The sequence below is a fragment of the Chiloscyllium plagiosum genome, unplaced genomic scaffold (assembly GCF_037043375.1).
Source record: "Chiloscyllium plagiosum isolate Xiang-an unplaced genomic scaffold, Cpla_swu_hap1 HiC_scaffold_27, whole genome shotgun sequence".
NCBI lineage: Eukaryota > Metazoa > Chordata > Chondrichthyes > Orectolobiformes > Hemiscylliidae > Chiloscyllium > Chiloscyllium plagiosum.
Window position 1 is genome coordinate 17,107,502 of NW_028270165.1, and position 6,889 is coordinate 17,114,390.

At 46.9% G+C, this 6,889-nt stretch overlaps 1 non-coding gene across 1 annotated transcript; it reads right to left on the reverse strand.

The window, feature by feature from the left end:
- Positions 1-4,676: 4,676 nt before the first annotated feature.
- trnae-cuc (transfer RNA glutamic acid (anticodon CUC)) lies at positions 4,677-4,748 on the reverse strand. Its single transcript has one exon. It is a non-coding gene; the product is annotated as a tRNA-Glu (tRNA).
- Positions 4,749-6,889: the final 2,141 nt, after the last annotated feature.

The following is a 6,889-nucleotide window of genomic DNA, read 5'->3' on the forward strand; positions in this document are numbered from 1 at the left end:
TTAGAGCATAAGCTCTTCATCAGGAATAAAGGGAGGCCCAAGGGGGCTGAGAGGTAAATGGGAAGGAAGTGGGGTTGGATGAATGGCAGCTGGGAGTGCAATAGGTAGATGGAGGTAGGGATTGATGGTAATAGGTCAGAGATGAGGGTGGAGCAAATAGGTGAGAAGCAAGGTGGACAGGTATGACAGGTCAAGAGGTTGGTGTCGAATTGGAAGGTTGGATCTGGGTCAAGGTGGGGGAGAGGAAATGAGGAAACTGATGAAATCTACATTGATACCATGTGGTTGGAGGGTCCCAAGTCAGAAGGTGAGGTGGTTTTCTTACAAGCGTCGGGTAGCAAGAGTTTGGCAGTGGAGGCGGCCCAGGACTTGCATGTCCTTGGCGGAATGGGATAGCGAGTTAAAGCGTTCAGCCACAGGTCGTTTAGTTTTAGTGTCCCAGAGCTGTTCCTTGAAACGTTCCGCGAGTTGGCGTCCAGTTTCCCCAATGTGGATGAGACCATATTGCGAGCAATGGACATAATCTTATAAATAGATTGCATAAATCTTAGCCTGCCAGAGTTCTTTTCTTTAATTAAATTAATGAAAATTTTAACTAAATTGGGTGACTGCATGAAACGGTTTGTTGGTCAGATTTGAATCATCACTCCCAAATGAGACAATGCCATGAATATCAGTGAACTGCTCTTTTTGTTAAAAACCACAAGTTCTTGATGTATTTTCACAACTTACTGGTATTCACATCTGCACATTCAATGTCAAACTCTGACATCAGCAATGAAATTACACCATTAATTTTGACTTTCAATATTCGAAGAAGCAAATTAATAGCACACAGTCAATACCCAGTCTGATTAATATGAAATTAAATTTAACCAAAAAAACATAAAACCAAGCAGGGAGATAAGAAATGGGGGAAGGGCATAAAGCAAGAAATGCAGCATCATAGAAGGTGCTCCTCCAGGGAGTGTATTTTACCAACTACCGCTGCTAAATATAAACACTCTGATATGATCCTCCGGTTTTAATGTAAACCATAGCCCCATACAGTAGGTACCATTTAAATGAGTTAAAAATACAAGCCTTGAGCAAATCCAGCCTCCAGCCTTACCCCCCGCTTCTTGGAGCTTGGACCTTCCTCAAGCTCCGGCAGGTCGTTGAACTCCTGGGCTCCAGCTGCCACTCCTCCACTGAAGAAGCTTTGGGAAGCAGATGCAAAGGCAAGATACAGAACAGAGCACCATTGTAAATGAAAGTAGCTTACGAAGACATTGGGCAATAGCATCACATGGTTTTTACCCATCGACCTCTGGGTTTTCTGCACAGCACACTCACGCAGCACTACTCTGCTTCTGGGCTCCGAGTAGCTGGATTGTGGATCAGTTTACAGTAGGTCCTATATCTCTGACAACATCGGTACACAAGGCAGTGAAGAAAGGTTTCAGCACACTGGCCTTCATCAATTAGAGAACTGAGTATAGATGTTGGCAAGTTATGTTGTAGTTATACAGGACGTTGATGAGGTTGCATCTGGAATATTGTGATCAGTTTTGCTCCCCTTGGTGTTCTGACTTCTGACTTCTTCAACTCTGTGTTTATCTTGAACTTGATGGGATACTTTGTCCAACTTAGCATGTTTAAACAGTATCGCTCAGATGATTCATTTGAAACTTTTCAGGAAGTGAGCTCAATAAGATTGAACTATTCAAAGTTACTTGGACTCTATTTTAAAATTACATGAGGAACAGTAGTCTAAGACACGTACAGCATGGAAACAGACCCTTCGGTCCAACTTGTGCATGCTGACCTGATATCCTAAATTAATCTAGTCCCATTTGACAGCACCTGACCCATATATTCTGGCAGCTCATTTCATATATGTACCACCCCCTGCATGAAGACGTTGTCCCTTTAATATATTTCGCCTCTCACCCTAAACCTATGCCCTCTAGTTCTGGACTCCCCCACCCCTGAGAAAAGACCTTGTCTATTACCCTGTCCATGCCCCTCATGATTTTGTAACCTCTATTAGGTCACTCCTCTGCCTCCGATGCTCCAGGTAAAACAGCTCCAGCCTATTCAGCCTGTCCCTGGAGCTCAAACCCTACAACCCCCAGCATCATTCCCATAAATCGTTTCTCATGGAGAAGTTAACGTTTCAGTCCTGAAGAAGGGTTAATACCCAAAACGCTGACTACTCCACATACTTAGGCTGTATTCTCCCAACCTCCTGTTTGCAACTTCGGGTTGCAATATGTAGTGGCTCAGTGGTTACCACTGCAGCCTCACAGCGCACGGGACCCAGGTTTGATTCCAGCCTTGGATAGCTGTCTGTGAGGAGTTTGCACAATCTCCCAGTGTCTGCATGGGTTTTCTCTGGGCGATCCTGTCTTCTTACATAAACCAAAGATGTGTAGGTCATGTTGATTGGCCATGCTTAATTGCCCATAGAGTTAGGTACATTAGTTAGAGGGAAATGGGTGTGGTTGGGTTTCTCTTCGGAGGGTTTGTGTGGACTTGTTGGGACAAATGGCCTATTTCCTGTAGCTAATCTCATCTGCACTAATTTTGTCTCTAACGAATGGCAGAGTAGACTCGACGGGCCCAATGGCCTAACTTCTGCTCCGATGGTCTTGCGGTCTGAGGTTTATTTGGATCATTTCATTGGCAATGTGCAGTCCCTGGCTCAATGAGCAGCAGTGCCCCCGCTGGTGCTTCCGCAAGTTGCAAGCAAACATGAACCTCTTCCCACACTCGGGCCAGCTGAAGGGCCTCCCACTGCTGAAGGACACACAGGTGTTTCAGCAGGGTGGAGGAATTGATGAAGGCCTTCCCGCACTCAGGTCAGCAGAATGGCCTCCCCCCTCCCCCCCCCACCCCCCCCCCCCCCCCCCACCGCCCCCGTGTGGACCAGCTGGTACTTCCGCAGTGTGGAGGAGCGGATTAAGCCCTTCCCACACTCGGGGCAGGAGAACGGCTTCTCCCCGGTGTGGACGGACTGGTGCCTCAGCAGGGCTGAGGAATTGCTGAAGGACTTCCTGCACTTAGGGCAACTGAACGACCACTCCCCCATGTGGACTCACCAATGGGCCAGCAGGTCGGAGGAAAGAGCAAAGCCCTTTCTGCACTCGGGGCAGAAGAACGGCCTCTCCTCAGTGTGGACCCATTGGTGTCTCAGCAGGTGGGAAGAACTGCTGAAGGCCATCTCGCACTTGGGGCCGGAGAACAGCCTTCCCCGGTGTGGACCAACTGGTGCGGCAGCAGGCAGAGGAATCACTGAAGGCCTTCCCACACTCAGGGCAGCAGAAGGGCCTCTTCCCCTCTGTGGACCCACTGGTGCTTCAGAACCCTTTCAAATTTCACAGTATCCTTCTGATAGGAGACCAGAATTGCACAAAATATTCCAAAGCTGGTCTAACCAATGTCCTGTACAACCACAACATAACTTCCCAACTCCAATACTCAGCCAAAGGATTGCGAAAGCTTTCAAAACCCTCAAAAAACAAACAGGAAAGAATGGAGGGCCAAACGAATTTTTGAAAGTCAGCTTGGAAGCATCAATGAGAAATCGGCAGACTGGGTTTATTGGGTACCCGTTCTCCTTAAATACACTATATACGTATTTCTCTTCTGCTCTTCGTAGTTTCTCTGTGCTGCAGTGTGTAGTGGCTCGTTGAAATAATGTCCTGATGCAGCAACGTTTGTGGGTGTTGGGATGATTGTTTCTGTGGTTAAATATTTGGTTTGTTTGTGTTGTTTTTCTGTAGACGCTAGTTTGAAGTTCCCCATTGACTGTTCGCTCTACTGTGACATCTAAGAATGGTACTATGTTGTTGTTCTCCTCTTCAAACCAGGAGCCCCCCTCAGGCCCAAAGCCTCACCATTTGGAACACCAATATGCAGACTAGTCAAAGGCCTCCACTGAAAGCACCAAGTCGAAGATTCACGCCACTCCATTTACTCCATCCAAGAATTCATGAACACCAAAGACACTAAGATAGAAGAGGATGGAATAATGCTGTCCTTTGACATAACAGCCCTGTTCACATCCATTAACATCAACTTGGCCAAAGAAAACTGAAGACACTACTCAAAGAACCAGAGACACAAACACAGCACCAACTTCATCAGCAAAGATAGCACTGTCAACCTCGTAGAACTGTGTCTTACCACCCTCTTCGTATTCAGTAACAAGCCCTCCAAACAAAGCAACGAAATACCCATGAAACCACCAGTATCAGGATTCCTCGCAGAAGCAATAATGCAGAGACTCGAACAAACAGCCCTTCCAACGATCCACCCAAACTTTGGGTCCACTACAGTGATGACACTTTTGTCATCAAAAAATGAAACAAATTAGAGGAAACCTACAACACCATCAACAATATCCTCGCTGACATAAAATTCACAAAAGAGGAGAACAACAACAAAGTGCCATTTCTAGATGTCACAGTAGAGCAAACAGTCAATGGTAAATTCAAAACAGCCTCTTCAGGAAAACAACGCACACGAACCAAGTACTTAACTACAGAAGCAATCATCCCTCCACATACAAACAAATCTGAATCAGGAAACTATTTCAACGAGCCACGACACACTGCAGCACCCAGGAACGACTATAAATAATTACACAGCGCATTTAAGAAGAATGGGGAGCCTGCACTCCTGAAAATGGTTTCCCTGACCGGGAATCGAACCCGGGCCGCGGTGGTGAGAGCGCCAAATCCTAACCACTAGACCACCAGGGAGATGCGAGCTATGCTTGTCAGCTCTCCTAAAAATTACTTTCCTGCCCGGAAATCGAACCTGGACCGCGGTCGTCAGCAAGCTTTCACCTGTGCATACAACAATGTCATTTCTTGTATCCATTGCTCTCGATGCGGTCTCCTCTACATTGGGGAGGCTGGAGACTCCTCGCAGAGTCCTGTCACGGCGCGTGAGGGGATTATTCCAGGACAACCGCAACAATCAACCCCATCGCCCTCTGGCCCAACATTTCAACACCCCCTCCCACTCTGCCGAGGACATGCAGGTCCTGGGCCTCCTCCATCGCCGCTACCTCCCCACCCGATGCCTGGAGGCAGAACGCCCCATCTTCCGCCTCGGATAAATTCAAACCCAGAACATTAATGTAGACTTCACCAATTTCCTCATTTCCCCTCCCCACACCTTACTTCAGTTCCAAACTTCCAGCACAGTGCTATCCTCATGACCTGTCCTACCTGCCAATCTCCCTTCCCACCTATCCGCTCCACCTTCCTCTCTGACCTTTCACCTCCATCCCCACCCCCATTCACCTATTGTACTCTTTGCTACCTTCGGCCCAGCACACCCCCACCCCCCAATTTATCTCTCCGTCCTGGAGGCGTCCTGCTTCCATTCCTGATGAAGGGCTTTTGCCCGAAAAGTCGATTTTCCTGCTCCTCGGAAGCTGTCTGACCTGCTGTGCTTTTACAGCACCACTCTGATCTAAACTCTGGTTTCCAGCATCTGCAATCCGCACTTTTGCCTACCCAATAAACCCAGTGTGTCGATTTCACATCAACAAACTGACACAAGCAGACACAACGTGTGCAGAAACCCTAGCCACTTTACTTTACATAAAAGACATCTGGGAAATGATGTCCAGACAACTCAATGCTCTCAGCATCATGGTAGCCCACAAACCTACCAACATACTTAAACAGCGGCTAATAAACCTGGAATAGCCTATATAAACAACCCGCAAACGAATGTTATTTACAAAATGCCATACAAGGAAATATATACATGAACCCTGCCGCACAGTTCTCTGTGGCAAGAAATGCTGGGATGAGATAAGGAAGATTTTTTTCAGCCAAAACGAATCGGCACTGACTGGACAGCCATTTAAAATCAACGCTGTCAGGCCAGGATGGAAGATCCAACAGATTGAACAGATTTCTTATTTCCTGAAGATTTACAAAGCTGAGACTGGGTTTTGGTGTTAGTTCCCTTTCCACTCCCAGGAGCCGCAGTGGTTGGGGAGGTGAGTTGGAGAAAGTGAAATATGTCCATGAGCAGCGTGTGGGGCGATTTCAGCTTCTCCTCCTCTGACAGCGCTGTGACGTGACTCTGATGTTCTCAGGAACACTTACTGACGCGAGACAGTGAAAAGATTCCCATTCCCGCAAATCAGGAATTCAAACCGTATGCCAGCTTCAGGACAATGAGAAAGATTAATTGGAGTGTGTGAAGAAGCTGTGAGCTGCATTTCAAAGAGGTAGGTGGAGTCAGATGCGTCATCCATTGCGCACTGCCAAACCTGCTGAGTTTCTCCAGCAGCTCCTCTTTGTGTCTCGGATTCTCAGCATCCGCAGTCCTTTACGTTAGAAATTAAATCAATTCAGCCTCATGTGCAGGAATGAGAATCCTTTCAATTTTCCAAAAAAATGGCAGAGATTTCAAGGCATTTGGAAAAAAAAGTAAACGTGACATTAGGAAGAACACTTTTTTGTCCCTGTCTGACCGTGACAAGGAGGCAGATTCAAGAACACAAAAGGGAATTCGGTGGTCATGTCCAAAGTAACAATGTGGAGATTTCCAGGGCGAAGGCAAGAGAATGATACGAATAGAGACTCTCATTTACATGCTGTGTAGAACCAGCAGAGCTAATGTGGGCCTCCAATTGCGCTGTGACACGTGTTGTGATTCAGAGTGAACTCACAGTTCAATCAACGGAAGGTGGGGATTTAGAAAAGTTTATATTTATACAATCTCACGTCAACGCAACAACAAAGTGGTTTAATTATCCGCCAGTGGAGAGAGCCCTGTTCCTGGAGATGGGACAAACAGCTGGCTCAGGGATATCAATCGACATTGCTCTCTTTGCCACGAGTTCAGAGTGAGAATATTGGAGAGACAAAGGAGT